Source organism: Malania oleifera, chromosome 1, assembly GCF_029873635.1.
Source record: "Malania oleifera isolate guangnan ecotype guangnan chromosome 1, ASM2987363v1, whole genome shotgun sequence".
NCBI classification, from domain to species: domain Eukaryota; kingdom Viridiplantae; phylum Streptophyta; class Magnoliopsida; order Santalales; family Ximeniaceae; genus Malania; species Malania oleifera.
The window spans coordinates 59,790,969-59,813,760 of NC_080417.1; positions in this window are offsets into that span (position 1 = coordinate 59,790,969).

The following is a 22,792-nucleotide window of genomic DNA, read 5'->3' on the forward strand; positions in this document are numbered from 1 at the left end:
TTTTCAAGACAAAGATTTTGTTAACGAGTTCACTTCAAACATACTTTTGCATCTTTACAAAAGTGAACCAAGAACCCTAGTTAACTCCGAGGCATTTCAAATATATTTTAACTTGGGAGTTTTGAATAAATCGGGATTTGTGTGTTGATGCATAATCATTCATAAAACGATTGTATCGTTTTCATACATTCAAGAGCTTCAAGCTATATCATATGTTAATGTGTTAGGAATTTGAATTGTACTTACAAGCTTTTGTTAGAAGCATTGTTTTGAGTGTTATTTTACAGATTTTATTGTATACACGGTTCAGTGTGTGAACCGGTGTGTGAGGAGATAGTTGTATCTCTTGTAAGCAGCGGAGTAGGAGGAAGCTGTACCTCTTGTAAGCAGCGGATTGTACGGGAAGCTCCGTCCCACTTTAAGGAGCAGGGTTTTTAGTGAATCCTTGAGTGGTTGCTCAAGACGAGGATGTAGGCCGGGTTGGCTGAACCTCGTAAAATCGTGTTTGTCTTCTCTCTTCCTTTTACTCTTTATTTTCCGCATTATATTTAAAATCAAGTATATTGCATACATAGATAGGATTGTCACACTCACATGTAATTAAGCAACTAGAAGTAGTTGGTAAACTTATAAGAAGTGTGTGAAAGAAAATTAAGTGGCTTAAATTTTTTAATATCCAATTCACCCCCCCCCCTCTTGGGATTACACCTTAATCAACAACCAATATAAACATAATTCCCCTTACCTTAACCCCGTATAGCAAATCCTGAACTCCAAGGCCCCTAAACATCGAACTGAGTACCAAAACCTACAAATCATAGTACAGAATATGTTCACAAGATAGTTACCTACAAAACTACCGGATCAGAAATGAAAATCGAGCCTTACTTCGATTTTTCGCCAAAACCCGAAAATCTTCGAAACAAGATTTCAATCCGTAGAAATTGTAGAGAATCCTTCCACGATCCTCTTGGTAACTTTAGATTTCTGATTCCATCAACGATCGGCGAAGAAATCTAAAAAGAGAGAAAGAGTAAGGAGAGGTTTAGAGAGAGAAAGAGAGAGAGAGATAAAATCTAAGTTTCTTAATGAGGAAGTAAAGGAAAATGATATTTAGAGCCCTTTGACCCGACCCAATTTGTCGACAAAATGGTGCGTTCGTCAACGAATCTTTCACTGACTTCGTCAACGAATCGGTGGCCTCGTCGATGAATCTGGGATCTCTGGTTTTTTCGAGACCCCTCGACTTCTCCTCGTCAACGAGTCTCTGAATTTCGTCGACGAGAAGAACAAAGGCTTTGTCAACGAAATTTGGCTTCGTCGACGAAATCTGCCAATTTCCCAATTTGCCCCTCTCTTATTTATTTAACCCATTTATCACGGTTCGGGTTCTTACAACAATATTTATAAATTATACAATATTAAAATGTAGTTACAATCCCCCACTCATTTTAATAATAATGCATGTGTCATACATTAAAGAGCCTAATTAATCAAAGAGGAATAATTATATATAATGAAGATGTGTTTTGCATAAAACCATTTTGAACCTCCACTTAATAAAATAATTATTTTTACTGTTAGCTTCACCGTGAACCCAAGAGGGGGGGTGAATTGATATTTTCAAAAATTAATGCCCTAGGTTAATCCCCTAACAGCAGTATTACACAACCTTATGGTCAATCTAATGCAAATAAATTAAATCAATTTAAATATGCAGGGAAAATTAAATTGCACAATAAATTTAACCAAGCATGCACTAGAAAGCGGTAAATAAGAGATGACACTCAGAAATATTATCGAGGTTCGACAAGCTCCCTACGTCCCCGCCTTGGCTAACAAACACAAGGATTACCACTATAAGGATCACTTAATGGGTGGAGCAGCACCTAAACAATCAGGTCAATTAACACAAGGCTAACCTCAACCTTTACAGACAATCCTTACCGGGCTGGATTACCGCCCCCTCAGGCCACGCCTGGAATACAACAGTATTTTCACAATATGATAAAGTACAGTGATTGTGCTTCTCAGCAAAGCAGATGTGTAGTAAATGTAATCAATCACAAGCACATCAACAGTATAGAATATGTAAGCTCAGTGATGTGAATATTTGTGCAAACAACACTCAACAAGATATTATCATCATAATGTTCAAAAGTGTTCTAAACAAGCTATATATTTGAAATAAGTTATATTAAATCTCAATAACAAATCAAGGTTTCAAAAATACAAATCAAATATTCAAACTAACTCAAAGGATTTACTTAAATTAACATGCATAAAAGTAGTTCGAAAATATTTTAGCTTATAGGAAATATTTTTATACAACAAAAACAAAGCTATATGACACTTGCAATAACAATACAAATATCCTAAAGCTTGTTAGTTTATCCCAACACAAGATTTATAATAGTGAAATCTATGGGATAAACTTAACTAAAACTCCCCAAGAATAACTCAAACAATCAAATAAGAATAGTGGAGTATTAGTAATATCTAGTAATCACAAGTACAATCAATAAGCTCTCACAATATCAGGATGTATCAAAGGAATGAATTTTGAGAGTATTTGAGCAATATGAGCTTTTGGAAGTAGAGAGGATTTTTCACTTAATGATTTTTCTAATCACTCTTAATCCACACAAATGAACTCATATTTATAGACCAAGGTAAAAATATAATTGTTTAAGACCTATAGGGTATTATTAGAAAAGGTTAAAATGTTTTAGAAAAATAAACCTAGCTTTAGGATTTTTAACCTTAGTAAAACTTAAGTAACCCGAGAAGATTCGGGTGGCTGAATGTAAGTTCGGTCGCCCGAACAAATTCGGCAAAAAAATTATTTTAAATAGTTTGGGTGCTCAAGTTTGGATTCGGTTGGCTGAACCAAAGTCAGAAACATTGGCGTGTGGTTTGGGTATCTAGTGCCAAGTTCGATTGCCCGAGTCCTGATTTGAACTATGAGGATCGGCAGCCCGAGTTGGTGAAAAGTCCCTTTCTAAGGGTTCGCTCGCCTGAGGACAATGCGTTCATTCTTGGTAAGGTAGCCCGAACCTCAAGTCAAACTGCTGACTTTTCAGCAGTTCAAGCGCCTGAGGAGTTTTGAACTCCAGTGGTTTGGTTGCTCAACCTCACTCATTTTATGCTTATCATGTTCAATTCAATTCCTTTTAACACACCTGATTATGAATGATATTTGTGCACGCGTGTTACGTCCGAAGGTCTTACTAGGGTCTTACTAAGCTTACAGTATATCCTATATGCATGACATGCAGATAATTATTACAGACCTTATATCCTACTTACTATTACAGACCCATATTACATAAAATGAATTTACAACTTAAAACTAATATTCAAGATCTTCATGCTTTCATGTATTATTACTTGATCTGTTAAAATGAACTTGCACATACACTTGAAAGCCATCAAATACCTGAGTATTTGTCATTATTAAAGCCGGGAGTGACTTATAAGGTCAACTTTACTTTAAAACAAGTAATGGTTTCAGACTTAAACTATTATTGCTGAGAAATAAAGTACTACTGATCATACATAACAATCTAGGTTGTTGCAATGTCCTAGATAAAAGTCCAGAATGACAATAAATAATAATATTGAAGGTTTGATAAAGTTGTCACTAACTTGTTATTTACTTAAGTGCGATTAGTTCACCTAATTACTATTCATTGATTAATCTCTAGATTAATCCTAAGACCAAGGAACCAGTAGTTTTGGCCTACATTTACTAGAGTTGAGATCGGAAGTTTAGTTATACGAGAGAAAGATACTAGCACCCCTTACACACCCATTCTACAAACGGTACCTTTTTAATTATGAATTATCCATAAATTGAATATAATATTTTTAACTAACTCCTTAAAAAGCAAATAAATATTAAAAATTTAGAAAAAAAAATGTGAAAAAAGTACGATTTAAGAATGTCTAATAAGACTTCCAAAGAAGGGAATCTTATTAGATAAACCTCCCTCATAACTAATATAGGTGAGATTTGAAATACTTCTTTACTCTTTATTGAATCATTAGTATGCACACGTATAAAATAAAATAAATACACATATTAAACACATGAAAACTCATCAAACTCAAGAAAAAGGGCTTTAAAACATTAATCCCAAATTTTTTTCAAAATTCTTCAAGATTTTTTCTCCAATTTTTCTAGAAATTTTAAAGATTTTTCATATTTTATTTATTTATTTTCTGTTTTTGTTATCTAAATAAAAATGACTCAAATAATTTTTATCTTGAAACCATCATGAGCCATAAATAAAATGGATTTATTTCAAGAACACTTTATGAATTCATAATTTTACTCGGTGAAAGTTTCATATATATATACACACATATGAATGTGTGTGTGTGATTGAAAATTATTTATAATTACAATGACATTTTAAAAATATGTAACAATACTAATTATTAATTTTCCAAAAGTAATGTATTGCCAAGTCAAAGGTCATTGCAAATGTTTTAACTTTTAGAAAAAAAAATTAAAAGCAGATGAAAAACAAATGAACTTGGATTTAGAAATGGAAAACTGAATAAATAGGATTTATACCAAAGAAATGCATCAAATAAATTTCTTTTACAACATTTAGTCCAACAAACGTAGCCTACCAAAAAAAAAAAAAGTAAGAATAACTCAAAAATGAACAAATTGCTATTTAGATAAACTTGAATTAAATAACATATAAATAATACATTAGGGGCAAGAACTCTTTGTAACTTTTTCAATTAATTTCATTTTTTTTTCATTTTATGATTTATACATTGCAATTTGGCTTCTTCTTTTTTTCCTTCTTGAAAATAAGTGTACCTTTATGATCTGTGCCAAAATCTCAATAGAAAAAAAATAATTTAAAAATTATCCTACAACATACATCAAATTTTACAATACGGTATGTTACAAAAATTATTTCTATGAAAGCAATTCCAATCTTTTTACAAACAAAAATCAATTATAATGTAAAACCCGAACCCGAGTAAGTTCGTACATATAAATTTTTCAGCTGACGCAATAAATATTAATTATTTTATTACCAGAGTACTAATTAGTTTTATTACAAATGTACGTCTCAAATATTAAAATTAAAATTTCTAAAATTCTAAAACAGACAAACAAATTTTAAATTGTATTATGCTAATATTTTTATTCTACTCTGCTCTTTCTACTCCCGCCCATGCATTTGTTACGCCAGATTTCTGATACCCTCTTCAAAATTATCTAAAATGTAAAATAATGATTGATGTGAGATGACGTTCATTAAGTAAATAAGATTATTATTAATGTGCGGCCAAAATGAGTTTTCATAATATTATAATTTCATAAAATAATATTTAATATTATAACTTCAAAATTGCTTTTAAAATAAATGTAAATTTAAAATTTCTATATTAAACTTTTACCATCAACTACAGCAGTAAAATTTTATAACTATACACTGCAACTGTTAAATTGAACTTGTTAACTTTAAAATTGTAACTATAATATTTAATTATATATATATATACTTTTCCTTATACGTTTCCTTCAGATCATCATTTAGACACAAAAATGGTTCTGTTCACATAAACATATATTTTTCCTTCAAATCATCAATAGCTCTATACGCATAATTTTATATATATAATGTAAAAACCTCTCATTAGACTTGCCAATTGTGAGTTATGTTTACTCCCATGACAAGGTTGTGTGGTCCAAAGACTAGACTTAACTCGCTGGTTGGCCAAATTAAATCAACGTATATTATCATTAAGTGAAATTTTCCCTATTAAGTCATGGCCTGGAATTAGGTGTGCACTCACGAGAAATCCACTACCATATATAACCATTCTGTAAACAGTGAGGGTGCATTCTAATCCGTTTAAACTTTAGGCTACGGTACCAAGTATTCGTAATTTTCTGTATCCTCTAAGCCATAAGGGGTTTTTAAAATATCTTATCATATAATATAAGCAATTAAAATAATATTATGAAGATATCATTTTTACTCATATTTTCATGAAATACGCAACGTAAAAATAAACTCATGTTATTTTTACTCATATTTTTTTGAAATATACAACGTAGAAATAAACTCATGTCACATGATTTTTGTGTTAAAAATATTTTCTTAAATAGAAATTATTGTTATAAAATACCCGAGGAGTTTAGAACATTTTTTAACTAAAAAATAAATGCAAGTATATTAAAGTTAAAACTGGTATAATTAAATATGCTTAAAAATAAATTCAAAAAAATTTTATGAAAAATAACTAATATAATCAAAATTTACTTACCCTTACTTAACCTTGTGAGACGTTCACAACGAATATCTCTGAAAATGAGATCAAAAAGAGTTGGTCAATGAGAATTTTAAGTATAACAAAAATTCTTCCTCCACCACTAATTATTTCACTCACTAATCATTCTCTTCTTTTGAAATATTTTTATGAAAAATAAAGGTTGAGAGTTTCCTATTTATAGGAAAATTTTACGGAAAAAATTAAATTTATAAAAGTGTGGGAAAATGAGTGCAATTATAATTTTTTTAGAAATAAAGGAATGACCATGAGGTGGGCTTGGGATGGGATTGGGATGAGAGGTATGAGATAGGGATGGGGATACATGCGGGGGAAATAAAAAAGTTGGGAGTGCTTGCCGACACTCCCATTTAATTAGTTTTTAATTAATTTACTTAATTATTTTTTTTTTTTGAAATTATTACATCCTCTGCGCTTACTCTGTTTATCCTATAAAATTCCATTTTAATCAGACTAGCCTTTAGGAAGCGATTGAAACGCTATGGTTTTTGAGCACTCGCTTAAACAATATCTTTCTTAGACATCAATCATGGAATCAAGAATCCTAACAGAGAAACATCGTCGTATTGCTATTAACTTAATTACCATTTTTATTTTATTATTATTTTTATGCTTTAATCGTATATATATTTTTTGGGTCATTACATCCTCCCCTCCTTCTAAAAATTTCGTTCTCAAAATTTTCTAATTTAAAATGAGTACTGTATTTGCACTTTTGGTTTGAAAGATTTGGTTAAATCTTATTATATGACCAATTTGATAGAATATTTGTCTAGGAGACTGAAGTGAGAATTGTTGGTCTAATAGGGGTTGAAGTGGAAAAACTTGGGAAATGTGAAAAATGATTGAAAAAATTATATACATATCTCATAAATTATAAAGAAAAAATAGAATAACATAAAAGAAAATAAAATACGATTCTTCTCCCCCATGTGTGTGCTTAAGTTAGAGCCTTAGCTTAACGTCAACATCTATTGAAGTGTTAACGGTGTCACCGCTATCTGCCTAGGTTCTTTCTTGGCTGCATTAACCTCTTGTAATGTCTCCAGCTCGGATCAAAAAAAGGGAGAGAACGCCTGTTTATTTGGCAAGGGAGGAAGAGCTATCCTCTTCACCTTGTGACCTCTAGTGGGGATGTTCGTAACGAGTCATCAGTTGCCCATGCATAAGTCTCAACGCGTATTGGAGCTATTGGTAGTGGTGGAGTAGACGAACATCATCAGAAACCCTTAGTGTGGTGACTGTAGTGTTGACATTGTAAGGGTTAAGGCTCATTGAAGTGATGACAGTTGTAAGCTTCATAGACGGAACATTGCTGATATGGATGAGGGTACGAGTAGTTGATAAAATGGTGGGGGCACTGCTCGAGGCGGTAGTGGCGGAGGAGGTAAGATGGATAACTGGTGAGACAGTAGTTGAAGTGGTGGTCTCTTCAACTGATCCTTGCCCATACCTACGATTTTCGAACCAGAAGTGCACATTCTTCGACTCGATTGAACCATATCGTTGGAGTCGTGCTGTAAGTAAGATAGTCCGCTCCACAAAAGGGAGTTCCCCTTTACTGCTGCAGAAGGCCTCCTCTAGAATTCCCAGTTGTACCTCGCTAGGTTTCCACCTTTGGATTGACGATCTAGTGCTGCTTTCAGCAATTTAGGGAGTTGGGTGATTTGGCAATATTTTTAGTTAAATGAAGTGAGCAATGAGACAACTAAGAGGAAAGTTGGGAAGATCTAATATCTGCGAACCGAAATACAGTTGCTCAAGATGGAAGAAGGATGTGATGCTTAGAGTTTGAGGAGAGCAGACCCTTTTTATAGGGGAATGGGCGCGTGTCGTGGAAATTGAGAGAGAGCGATGTGTGCCGCGAGAATCGAGACAGAGAAACGTGTGTCGTGGATATCAAGTGTGCGATGCGTTTTACAAAAATCGAGAGAGAGCGATGTGTGTCGCGAGAATCAAGAGAAAGCGACACGTTTTGTGAAAATCGAGGGAGAGCGACAAGTGTCATGAGAATCGAGGGAGAGCGATGCGTGCCACGTGTAACACCGTGAACCCAAAAATCTGGTCTGGTGTGTTATACCTAAATAAACCGTGCTTCGTGGCACTCCAAACGCGCTTGGTGGGATGCGGGTGCCACATAATCCATTTTCCTGTACATGTTATTCTATTTACAATTACGTAGCAAAAAACATAACTACAATCCTCAACTAATATAATACTAGAGTTTTCTACATCTATCTACATTTCAAAATAAACCAGTCATTCACCTGTATTCACATAAATACATATCTCCAAAAACATAATCCGCAATTTTCAGTATTCACAACTCAGAAGACTTAAAACATAAAACATAAAACATAAACTTTATACATCCGAAAAGTGTCATCAAAGTTTATACCTTTTTCCTTTCTATAACCAAAAATGCTATGACAACCCCAAGCTCTCTAAGATCAATCCCGTGGAAGTCCTAAAAAAGGTAAATTTGTATTCAAGTGATACACATCTCAGTAAGAGAAGAAACAATATATTAAATCAGTGTGTGACCAACATTAGGTTTGTAAATAACATATGTATATGCATTTATCATTTGCATATCATTATCATAATTTATATAATCCTTTCCTGAGCCTGATCAAACACATGTAAGGTATTTTACCCATGAGAATAACTAAGGATTGGGGTGATTACCAGCCCATACAAGTAGCACCACTCTGCTCTGATACTTTAGGCAACCAACGGTCACAACTGAAGCATATCAGGGCACTTACCTTATTCAGTAAGCCCTTAGGTGAAAAAGTAATCTCGTACTCACACAGTTCATACAATGGTTTACGAGCAAAGGCTCTCGAGAATAAGGAAATTTACCCGCCTATATAAGTAATTTCCCTCTACCCTAATACGTTATGCAGCCTATCGCTACATCTGATACCTACTAGGGCACTCGCATTTCTCAACAAGCCCTTGGGCAAAGAGTTTGCCCCGCCCGTATAAATACAGATCATACTAGCGTGAATACTGATACTACAATAATACATTACTTTGTCTGTCATTTATCCTGCATTTCTCGTTTGTTCATATTCTCAGCTTTGACATTTCGTAACATTTCACTTTACATGACTTTTTCCCATTTTACATTATTCACATTTCACATTTCATTTCTGTAAGAACCCGAACCGTGATATATGGATTTATTAAATAAATAAGAGAGGGATAAAATTGGAATTTGGACAGGCTTCGATGACGAAGCCAAAGTTCGTCAACGAAGGCCTCACATTTCTCGTCAACGAAGTTTAGAGGCTCGTTGAAGAGGAGAAGCCGAGCGGTTTTGAAAAATCGGAGATCCTAAACTCATCGATGAGGTCTTGGTCTCGTCGACGAGAAGATTATAGTGCCTCGTCGATGAGGATGCAATTCTTCGACGAGATGTGGCCGAGTCAAAGGGCTATAAATAGAAGTTTACATTACTTCCAAGCTAAGAAACTCAAATATCTCTCTCTCTCTCTCTCTAGAACTCTCCCTACTCTCTATCTCTTTAGATTTCTTCATCGTTCATTGTTAGAATCATGAATCTGAAGTTACCACAAGGATCATGGAAGGATTCTCTACAAGTTCTACGGATCGGAATCCCATTTCGAAGATTTTCGGGTTTTGGCGTAAAATTGAGGTAACGCTCAGTTTTCAATTCTGATCCAGTAATTTAGTAGAGAATAGTGTTGTGAGTATTTTCTGTACTGTTGATTGTAGGTTTTGGAACTCGGTTCACTGTTTAGGGACCTTAGAGTTCGGGATTTGCTATTCGGGGAAAAGGTAAGGGGAATTGTGTTTATATCAGTTATTTTTGAAATCAGACTCGGTAGAACTGTGGTTCACGGTCCTGTATGTGTTTTGGCTACTCATTTGTGGGGATCTAATTGAGAAAACTATGAGTTTTTCATGATTACAGTTTTGGGAAAAAGGGGGCGATGGGCTGCATCCTGGGTTTTGTGGAAAACCGAGCGTATATGTTGATTTATACTGTGTTATAAGGATGGTCGTGCCTTGACTTGTTAAACTGTATGTGTTTGGAAAACCATGATTTTAGATTACCAAATGGGTGTGGTTTGTTTGGTTATATGAGCATGCATGTGTTGTATTTTGGTGAAATAGGAATGGGGTTCTGAATTGTTCCAGGTTTGAAAATCCAACTTTTTTCGAAGAGTGCGCAATACCACTAGATTGGCCGGCTTTCAAGCCGAAGGGTGTGCGAATACCAGATCTGCATTGGTTCAACGCTGATGTTATGCCAGGTTACTAGGGGCACCGACATTTGCCGAAGGGTGTGAAATATCACCAGACTGCTGGCGTTGGCTGAAGGGTGTGAAATATCACCAGATTGCCAATTTTTATCGATGGGTGTGAAATACCACCAGACAGTCTAGCTTCGAGCCAAAGGGTGTGATGACACCAGATTGTATTGCTTGTTTTTGTGTAAATACTGGAATTGGTTTTGACTGATTCGATTGTTAAACTATGCATGGTAAGGATGCTGATAGATTCCTATCGTGTTACAGAATGGAGCCCAAGGATAATGACTTGGGAAGTGGCTCCAAGGAGACTGCGAGTGATGAGTCCCTTTCTGTGCCTCGAGGTTTGACGAGGCAGGTGTTACGGGAGATCGGGCAGAGTGTGAGGAGACGCGAGCGCTCTCCTACTGCTGTGGGGTGCACCATTGAAAGGTTCACACGCATGCCTCCTCCGACATTCTCTGGAGAACCTAACCCAATGATAGTAAAGGATTGGGTGGAGAAGATTGAGAGGATCTTGGAGGTCTTGTACTGCACAAATAGGCAGCGAGTCCTCTATGCTACCTTCCAGCTATCTGGGGAGGCGGGTTGATGGTGGACTGCACTGAATCTACTGGAGAAGTAGAGGGGTAGTCCTGAGAAGAAGTCATGGAGCCGTTTCAAAGAGGTGTTCTTCAACAGATACTTCCCTGCTTCTGTACATGATGCGAAGGCAGATGAGTTTTTTACTCTGACTCAAGGGAGTATGACGTTGTAGGGGTATGTGGCTCGGTACATAGAGTTATCCCGGTTTGCGCCGTGTCTGATCTCGAGTGAGTGTGAAAGACTCGAAGGTTTGAGAAGGGCCTGAGGAAGGATATCCGCAAATTGGTGGGTATGCTTCAGATTTGCGAGTTCTTGGTGTTGGTGGATAAAGTCACAGTGATTGAGACCGGTATCCGAGAGGACGAGGAGGATTAGAAATCAAGGAAGAGGACAGTACCATCTAGTTCTCAGACATGATCTCGTCAGGGATCATGGAAGAAGAGGAATAAGGGCTCAGGTTACCGTCAGAATACCAAGTGCCAGAGTTCCCAGGGGAGCCAAACTAGGGATCGTTGTACCAGATGTCACAAATGGCACGAGGGTGAGTGCCGGTCATTTGGAGGTAATTGCTACAACTATGCCCAGTTAGGCCATATGTTTCGTGATTGTCGTGCACCGAAGCATGACGTGCCTGCATCTAGTGTGAACCAAGGGAGCAACCAGATGCCTCAGGGAACTATCAGACGAATACAGCTCTGACCAGAGTATACTCTCTTACTCCAGCGGACGCTGAGCATGCAGGGAACGTGGTGACAAGTACCTTATTATTACTTTCAAATAAGGATTTTGTGTTGTTTGATTCAGGTGTAACCCATTTCTTTATATCTATGAATTTTTTTGGACGGTGTGGGGTTGAGACCCAAGTTATAAACGAGGTGTTATCTGTTACTACGCCTTCTGGGAGTGTATCTTTCTGTGGGAAGATGTTGGTAGATTACCTAGTGGAAATTTAAGGGAAACTGCTATCGGTGAATCTAGTGGTATACGACATGTTGGGGTTCGATGTTATTCTAGGGATGGATTGGTTGTTCTCTAGTTATACTGTGATCGACTGTCGTAGAAAGGTAGTAGTGTTCAGACCTCCTGGGGAGCAGGAGTATGAATTCGTGGGATTGTGTGTGCGTTCAACGCCACAGATTCTATCGGCATTGTAGGCGAGGAGGCTACTCTTGGACGGATGTCAGGGGTACCTGGCTTGTGTGGAGGAACCACCGCGGGATGAGTTGAGACTTGAGGATATTCGGGTGGTCAGTGAGTTCCCGGATGTGTTTCTAGATGATTTACCCGATTTACCTCCGGATCGTGAGGTGGAGTTTGCAATAGAGTTGCTGTCTGGTAAGGCACTGATTTCTAAAGCTCCGTACCGAATGGCTCCAATAGAACTTTGAGAGTTAAAGGAGTAGTTGTAGGAATTACTGAACAGGGGTTTCATTCGACCTAATGTTTCGCCCTAGGGAGCTCCAGTACTATTTGTGAAGAAGAAGGACAGGTCGATGCGGATGTGCATTGATTACCGTGAGATTAATAAGGTAATTGTGAAGAATAGCTGTCTTTTACCTCGTATCGATGATCTCTTTAACCAGTTGCAGGGGATGCGAGTCTTTTCAATGATCGACTTGCAGTCAGGGTATTATTAGGTGAGGGTCAGAGCTGAGGATGTAGCGAAGACTGCTTTTCGAACCAGATATAGCCACTACGAGTTTTTTGTCATGCCTTTTGGGTTGACGAATGCTCCGACGGTGTTCATGGATCTTATGAATAGGGTGTTTCATGAGTACCTGGATTAGTTCGTAGTGGTATTCATTGACGATATTCTGGTATACTCGAGAACTTCGGAAGAGCATGAGGACCATTTGAGGTTGGTATTATAGATTCTGTGGGAGAAGAAGTTGTATGCTAAACTGAAGAAGTGTGAATTCTAGTTAAGTCAGATTGCATTCTTAGGCCATGTGGTGACTGGTGATGGTATATCAATTGATCCTAGCAAGATCGAAGTTGTGGTCGACTGGGTGAGGCTGAAGAATGTGCAGGAGGTTCGGAGTTTTCTAGGACTGGCGGGTTACTATCGTCGGTTCGTAGAGGGTTTCTCTAAACTGCCTGGGCCTCTGACTCTATTAACCAGGAAAGGAGTACAGTTTGAGTGGACTAGCGATTGCAAGCAGTGCTTTCAGGAGTTGAAGCACCGACTGGTTACTGCTCCAGTTTTGACCATTCCTTCGGGGAATGGTGGGTTTGTGATTTATAGCGACGTGTCTCTGAAGAGACTGGGATGTGTGCTTATGCAGCAGGGTAAGGTAGTAACATATGCTTCTCGGCAACTGAAAGAGTATGAGAAGAATTACCCTGCGCATGATCTAGAGTTGGTTGCTGTTGTATATGCACTGAAGATTTGGCGACACTATTTGTATGGTGTGCAGTGTGAGATCTTTACTGACCATAAGAGCCTCAAATATTTCTTCACACAGAAGGAGTTGAACATGAGGCAGAAGCGGTGGCTAGAGTTGATTAAGGACTACGATTGCACGATTAGTTATCACCCGGGAAAGGCTAATGTGGTGGCTGATGCGTTGAGTCGAAAGTCGTGACCTGTGGTTGTATCTACGGTTGTAACTCAATGTCACATCCGATGGGATTTGGAGAGCTCGGGTATAGAGTTGGTATTTGGGGATCATCAGGCTTTCTTTGCTAGTTTGGTGGTCCAGTCGACTTTGTTTGAGCGTATAAAGGCCGCGCAGGCTAGTGATATAGAGTTAGCAGAGGTTATAGAAAAAGTACAGCACGGACTGGCTATAGAGTTTAACATCTCTGATGGAGGTGTGTTAAGGTTTGGGACTAGGTTGTGTGTTCCGAATGATGATGAGATCAGAAGGGCGATTCTAGAGGAAGCGCATCATTCTTTGTATACGGTACATTCGGGTAATACGAAGATGTATCGGGATTTGCGCGAGTCCTTGTGGTGGAGTGGTATGAAGAGGTAGATTGCTCAATTCGTGGAGTAGTGTCTAACGTGTCAGTAGGTGAAAGCTGAACATCAGAAGCCGGTATGGCCGTTGTAGCCTTTGCCTATTCCGATATGGAAATGGGAGCATATTTCCATGGATTTTGTGACCGAATTGCCACCAGCACTCTACGGGCAAACTGTATCTTGGTGATTGTGGATAGATTGATGAAATCTTCTCATTTCATACCGATGAAGGTTGGCTATCCTTTGAGTAGGTTAGCAGATATGTACGTGCATGAGATTGTGAGAATACACGGAGTACCGATGTCCATTGTATCAAATTGAGACCTGAAGTTTACTTCTCGATTCTATACGAGCTTGCAGGAGGCATTGGGGACGAAGCTTACTTTCAGTACAACGTTCCACCCTCAGACTGATAGACGGTCAGAGAGGATGGTACAGACTTTGGAGGATATGTTGTGAGCTTCTGTATTAGACTTCGGTGGTAGTTGTATTCAGTTTCTGCCACTAGTGGAGTTTGCCTATAATAACAGCTTCCAGACTAGTATCGAGATGACACCGTTCGAGGCTTTGTATGGTCGGAGGTGTTGATCTCTTTTGTACTGGGATGAGGTTGGTGAACGTCAAGTGTTAGGACCTGAACTTGTGCAGAAGGCGTTTGAGAAGGTGGGTTTGATCGGGGAGAGGATTAGATCAGCTTAGAGTCAGTAGAAGAGTTACGCGGATGTTCACCACCATGATTTAGAGTTCAAGGTGGGGGGTAAGGTATTTATGCATATCGTTCCGATGAAAGGGGTGATGAGATTTAGGAGGAAAGGCAAGTTGATCCCGAGGTATATTGGACCATTCGAGGTACTTGAGCGAGTGGGTCTAGTAGCCTACAGGATTGCACTACCCCCAGCACTCTCGAGGGTCCACGATGTGTTTCACATATCCATGTTGAGAAGGTACGTGCTGGATCCATTACATGTTATCAGTTATGATGAGTTGGAAATTGGGGATACTTTAGCGTATAAGGAGATACCTATTCAGGTTCTGGACTGTAAAGTTCAGAAGCTTCATACTAAAGAGATACCATTGGTGAAGGTATTGTGGCAAAACCACAAGGTTGAGGAAGCTTCTTGGGAATTGGAAACAGAAATACGTCAGAAGTATCCACAGTTGTTTTGAGCACTTGTATTTTATCCTACTTTGGGTTGGGTAGGTGGTTTGTCATCTGGAGTGTGTGTATTGTGAACTCCTAAGACGGTTGTATATGTAACCACGGTATTCCTCTGCCACAAGTGAGGGCATGTATATGTATGTGTATGATGGGGCTACGTTGTAGTAGTTGCCAGTTTCCTTAGAATTATGTATGTATGAGTTTGTGAATGAGAGATGACAAATTTTGAGGATGAAATTTTTGTAAGGAGGGGAGGTTGTAAGAATCCGAACCGTGATATATGGGTTTAAATAAATAATAGAGGGATAAAATGGGAATTTGGACAAGCTTCGTCGATGAAGCCAGAGTTCGTCAACGAAGGAGTCACATTTCTCGTCGACAAAGTTCAGAGGCTCGTGGATAAGGAGAAGCCGAGGGGTTTCGAAAAATCGAAGATCCCAGACTCGTCGACAAGAAGATTATAAAGGATCATCGACAAGGACGCAATTCGTCGACGAGATGTAGCCGAGTCAAAGGGCTATAAATAGAAGTTTACATTACTTCCAAGCTAAGAAACTCAAATATCTCTCTCTCTCTCTCTCTCTAGAACTCTCCTTACTCTCTATCTCTCTAGATTTCTTCACCGTTCATCATTAGAATCATGAATCTAAAGTTACCACGAGGATCGTGGAAGGATTCTCTACAAGTTCTACGGATCGGAATCTCGTTTCGGAGATTTTCGGGTTTTGATGTAAAATCGAGGTAAGGCTCGATTTTCAATTCTGATCCTGTAGTTTAGTAGAGAATAGTGTTGTGAGTATTTTCTGTACTGTTGATTGTAGGTTTTGGAACTCGGTTCACTGTTTAGGGACCTTAGAGTTCGGGATTTGCTATTCGGGGAAAAGGTAAGGGGAATTGTGTTTATATCGGTTATTTTTGAAATCAGACTCGGTAGAACTGTGGTTCACGGTCCTGTATGTGTTTTGGCTACTCATTTGTGGGGATCTAATTGAGAAAACTATGAGTTTTTCATGATTACAGTTTTGGGAAAAAGGGGGCGATGGGCTGCATCTTGGGTTTTGTGGAAAACCGAGCGTATATGTTAATTTATACTGTGTTATAGGGATGGTCGTGCCTTGACTTGTTAAACTGTATGTGTTTGGAAAACCATGATTTTAGATTACCAAATGGGTGTGGTTTGTTTGGTTATATGAGCATGCATGTGTTGTATTTTGGTGAAATAGGAATGGGGTTCTGAATTGTTCCAAGTTTGAAAATCCAACTTTTTTCGAAGAGTGCGCAATACCACTAGATTGGCCGGCTTTCAAGCCGAAGGGTGTGCGAATACCAGATCTGCATTGGTTCAACGCTGATGCTATGCCAGGTTATTAGGGGCACCAGCATTTGCCGAAGGGTGTGAAATATCACCAGACTGCCGGCGTTGGCTGAAGGGTGTGAAATATCACTGGATTGCCAATTTTTATGGAAGGGTGTGAAATACCACTAGACAGTCCGGCTTCGAGCCAAAGGGTGTGACGACACCAAATTGTATTGCTTGTTTTTGTGTAAATACTGGAATTGGTTTTGACTGATTCGATTGTTAAACTATACGTGTTAGTATGTCATGATAACACTCAAATGTCACACACCGATTTAACCTGTGTTCTTCCTTACTAAAAGGTGTCTCATCCCTACTGTACGTACATTTTTACAGGTCTTTCGAGTAACCGGAACTAGCGTCCTGGTGTAGGGAGCGTAGTGGCCGGTGTACTGCGTTTAGCGCTTGGGTAAGTACTAGAACTGTATTTTGATGGGTTGCCATTTTGGGATGTGTTAGGCACCCAATTATACATTGTATGTTAGAGCCTATTTCTGCTCCTGTATAGACTCTAGTATGGTACTGTATGTAAATAGAATGACCTTATTTCCGCTGCGTATGTTCTGTTGTGTAGGATATGTTTAGGGTGCCTGGGAACCCCACGGGGTCAGACCCTCATCCTTTGTTCTGTATCTTGGTTTATTTGTATGATACAAGGACAGGTAGATTACATTATCACCCCTTGGTCCCATTTCAAGGTTCGGGGCATGACAATTTCCTTTTCATTTCCCTCACATTTCATTGTTTTCATTTCATTTCATGCATTCTTATTACAACTCCTTTTAGCTGTATATCAGTTAATCTACGTAGATTTGCGCTAATTTGCTACTACAACTCCTTTTAGCTGTTCATCAATTAATTTGCAGCTCTTTTTAGCTGTTCATCACTTATCCATTGTTGCAGTATCAATCACATGCAACATAATCCATATAACATTTTCATTCTCATTACATTCCTTGTATAACCACTGCACATAACATAATTCAACACATAATTTTCATTTTACTCATGCCACACAATTTAACAATATATATTTCAAACATTTTCTATAAAATAAGCCAACCCTCATTTATCATTCTTATACTAAAAATATACCTTTAATTTTTTACACAATTAACCTAAAAAATCTTTCTCTTTCATTAGTCCATTTTCATATATACATATCTAATAAAACAGCCATAAGCTCAGAAATCATAATTTAAACGGTTGGCATTTTTAAACCCCTTCAGAAACATATACATATATGCATAACATAATCCATTTATCCTTTTAATTCATAAAAACCTCGTTTAATATATATTCCCCTTTACCTGCTTTCTTGAACTACACCAACAGGAACTCCAAATGATGCCTGTGGCACTCACCCGAACCTTGAATCAAAAACCCTAGTTTAATCATATAAACCCCAAATAACTTACTATTTTTGCATTTTCCTCAACCTATAAACCTCCAATAAACATTTAAAACCCAAAAAACTAAGAATCTTAACCCTTACCTCAACTTTGGAGTGTTCCCCGAAAAGTTCAGTTTAGAAATCTACTCCGCTAGATGTGTAGAGAATCTTCCCTAGAACACCATAGCGGTCTCCATTTGTCGATTCAAGCTGACTCCAAGCCGGATTTGAAGATAGAAGGCAGAGAGGACGTTTTAGAGAGAGAAAATCAGAGAAAAAAGATAAGTTTTCTTTGCCAAGAAGCTTCCCCTAATCCTTTTATACATGGTGTTGCCACGTGGCCTTGTCGACGAGAAGATCGGATTCGTCGACAAGAGGATGCTGTTCCTCGACGAAACTTAAAATCTGAAATTCACTCACTCGGGATCTCTTCGTCGATGAGGAACTGAACTTCGTTGACGATCCAATGTAAACTACTCATCGATGAGGACAAAATATTCGTCGACGAGTTCTGCTGTTTTCTTTCCAAAATTTTCCCTTTTTCCCTTTATCCTTTATTTATCTATTTCATTTATTATTTTCCCTATTTATTTAATCATTATAATTTTTTGGGTCGTTACACCGCGAGCAACGCGTTTTGCAAAAATCGAGAGAGAGTGATGTGTGTCGTGAAAATCAAGAGAGAGCGACTTGTATTGCAAAATTCGCGGAATCAAGACATTATTTATGTTTTTACATCTTTATTAATATTTTAACTATAATTAATCTCATTCTTAGGTCACCACTTGGTTGGGTGGCCTAGTGGTAGGGGGTCGGCCGTGCCTCCATGAGGTCACGATTTCGAATCTCCCCCCCCCCCCACCCACCCACCCACTTTGCTCAAGTGGTCTCATGCCCTGACCTTACATCGGGGGTAAGTGAGCTACAGCCAATGATTCCCACCCATGAGACTATTATTTACTTATTTATTATTAAGTTACTTCGAGTCACCTATGTGCATTTTTGTATAAGGAACTATACTCTAATATATACTACTGTGGACACCTCTGGTCAAGACTGGTTAATTACCTTAACTATACTAGAAGAAGAAGCCTACAATAATTGAATGATGAACTTTAATTTTTATTTGAATTTAAGTATAATATAGTAACATTTAAATTGTATTTAATTCCTTATAAACTAATACAAAATTAAAATTAAAGATTTTGTCAAAATCTATATATTCCTAAATCAATATTGAATGTTTTGATGAGAACTGAATATGTAATGTAAAAATATATATTCATATTCAACTTTCACATGCAAAGGAATTTTGGGTAAAGTCAGATTTCATAACAGACCGATTGTTCATATCTATTTGAATGTGTAGCGCCTCCAAACCCAATAGGGTCTAAGGTGCTACTTCTTGTCAATATTTTAAGCGAAAAGAAAATAATAACAACAAAAATAAATAAACCTTGAATATTATTATATTATTATATTTATACATTTGGTTAGATCACGAATGTGAAATTTTAATTTATTGATGTACTTAATTTAAAAATTAGTTATGGATCATCAATATATGTGTACGTATTTCTACAATAATATATTTAAACTAATTGACGTGTGCCCCCAATAATACTTTTTTTTTTAAATAATTGTGTTGAACAAACCATATTTGTTAGATTGAGATCGGATTTGATTGTTGATTAAATGAGAAGCTGTAAAACTAGAGAAAGATTCATGAACAATTCTCAGATTCATAACAATAGGCTAGGGCATTGAATCAAATCGGATGATTATAAAAATATTGGATTTAAGTAAATAATTGTTTAAATATGCATTAGTTTGCTTTCAGTTTCAATCAATTTTATATAGCCTTAATCCAAGCCCACTACCATTTTTAAAATTCCACACTAGACTTGTCCTTTTCTTCGGTTTGACGACATTCATAAAGAAGACATTTCAAGATATTAGGCAATCATTTATTAAGAAAGATTCCCAAGCTTCACCGCATCTCGGCATTTTTACTTCCAAATATTAAAGTATTATTATTATCAAAGTAGGATAGTGCGTGAAAGTAAATATTCGGTTTGCAAATAATAAATAAGCTAAAAATATATACACCCTATATTATTCTCGTTTTTTTAATTTAAATATAATATAGTAAAATTAATTTATACAAATTTATACAAAATTATAATTAAAGATTTCATCAAAATTTGTACTCGTAAATCAAATTTGGATACTTGATGGGAATTGAATATATAATGAAAGAATATATATATATATTATATATATATATATATATATTCATGTTTAACTTGCACATGCTAAAGAATTTTTGGATAGAGTCAGAAATCAGAACAAACCGTTTGTTCATATTTATTTGTACGTGTAACGCCTCCAAATCCAGTAAGGTCTAAGGTCCTACTTCTTGTAAATATTTTAAGCGAAAATAAAATAACAACAATGAAAATAAATAAACCTAGAATATTATTATATTATTATATTTATATATTACGAATATGAAATTTTTGTTTGTTGATGTACCTAATTTAAAAATTAATTATAGATCATTAATATGTGTATGTGTTTTTACAAACATAAGTAACATATTTAAACTAATTGACGTATCCCCACAATAATACTATTATTTTTCTTAAAGAATATAATATTGTTACTTGTTATTGGGAGTTTTCTCATCAATCCAATTTTCTCCAATAATCATGTTACTATCTTTAAGGTTTATTTTTAAACAATAACCAAATGTTATTTTAAATTCATAAATCTATTATTAACGCATAATAATATAAAAGGCTGAAAGAAAATATCTTAAACTATCTAGTCTTACTCGCATCATGATTTATGCCTAAGTTTTGATAAAATCTACATGTTAGAGTATATAGGACGTATATCCTATTTTCTGATACCAATTGTAAATACCCAAATCCGAGTGGTTCTTACATATAAATTTTTTAGCAGACACAATAAATTTTAATTATTTTTATTACCAGAACACTAATTAACTTTATTACAAATACATGTCTCAAATATTTAAATTAAAATTTATAAAATTTTAAAATATACAAACATATTCTAAATTATATTATGCTAATTTTTTATTCTACTTTACTTTTTCTACTCCTGCTCATGTACTTACTACGTCTGATTTGTAGTACCCTCTTCAAAATTATCTGAAATGTAAAATAATGATTGGGTGAGACGACGTTCAGTAAGTAAATAAGATTGTTATTAGTGTGTGGCAAAAATGAGTTTTCATAATATAATTTCGTAAAATAATATTTAAGACTATAACTCTTTTAAAATAAATGTAAATTTAAAAATTTATACATAAAACTTTTACCATCAACTAATGCAGTAAAATTTTATAACTACATACTGCAACTGTTAAATTGAACTTGTTAACTTTAAAAATGTAACTATAATACTTAATATTATATATATATATATATATATATATATATATATATACTTTTCCTTACACGTTTCCTTCAAATCATCATTTAACCACAAAAATAACTCTGTTCACATAAACATATACTTTTCCATCAAATCATCAATAATTTTGTACACGTAATTAAATATGTATATATAAACTGTAATAACTTCCATTAGATCTGTTTATCGTAAGTCATGTTTACGATAATCATTAAGATTGTGCGGTCCGAAAACTAGACTTATCTAACTGGCCAACCAAACTAAATCAATGTACATAATCATTAAGTGAAATTTTTCCTATTAAGTCATTGCCCGGAACTAGGTGTGCACTCAAGAGAAATTCACTACCATATATAACCATTTTGTAAATAGTATGGGTGTACTTTGATCCGTTTAAACTTTAGACTACAATACCGAGCATTCGTAATTTTTTGTATCTTCTGAGTCATAAAAGGTTTTAAAAATATCTTGTTATATAATTTATGTAATTAAATAATATCATGAAAATCTCATTTTTACTCATATTTTCATGAAATACGTAATGTAAAAATAAACTCATATAATCTTTACTCATATTTTTTTGAAATATGTAATGTAGAAATAAACTCATGCCACACGATTTTCGTGTTAAAAATATTTTCTTGAATAGAAATTAATGCTGTAAAATACTCGAGAGGTTTAAAAAAGTTTAAAAATAAAACTGGTATAATTAAATATGCATAAAAATAAATTCAGAAAAATTTTATGAAAAATAACTAACATAATCAAAATTTACTTATCCTTGCTTAACCTTGTGAGACAATCACAACGAATATCTCCGAAAATGAAATCGGAAAGAGTGGATGAATGAAAATTTTAAGTATAACAAAAATTCTCCCTCCACCTCTAATTTTTTCACTTATTAATCTTTCTCTTCTTTTGGAAATTTTTTGTAAAAAATGAAGGTTGAAAGCTTTCTATGTATAAGAAAATTTTAGACAAAAAAATTAAATTTATAAAAGTGTGGAGAAAGAGGTGAAATTATAATTTTTTAAAAATAAAAAGAATGACATGGGATGAGCTTGGAATGAGAGGTATGAGATAGGGATGGAGATACATGTGGTGGGAATAAAAAAAATGGGAGTGCTTGTCGACACTCCTATTTAATTAGTTTTTAATTATTTTTCTTAATTAATTAATTAATTAATTTTTTGAAATCATTACATTCTCTACGTCTACTCTATTTATCTTATGAAATTTCATTTTGATCAAACCGACCTCTAGGGAGCGATTGAGTCAC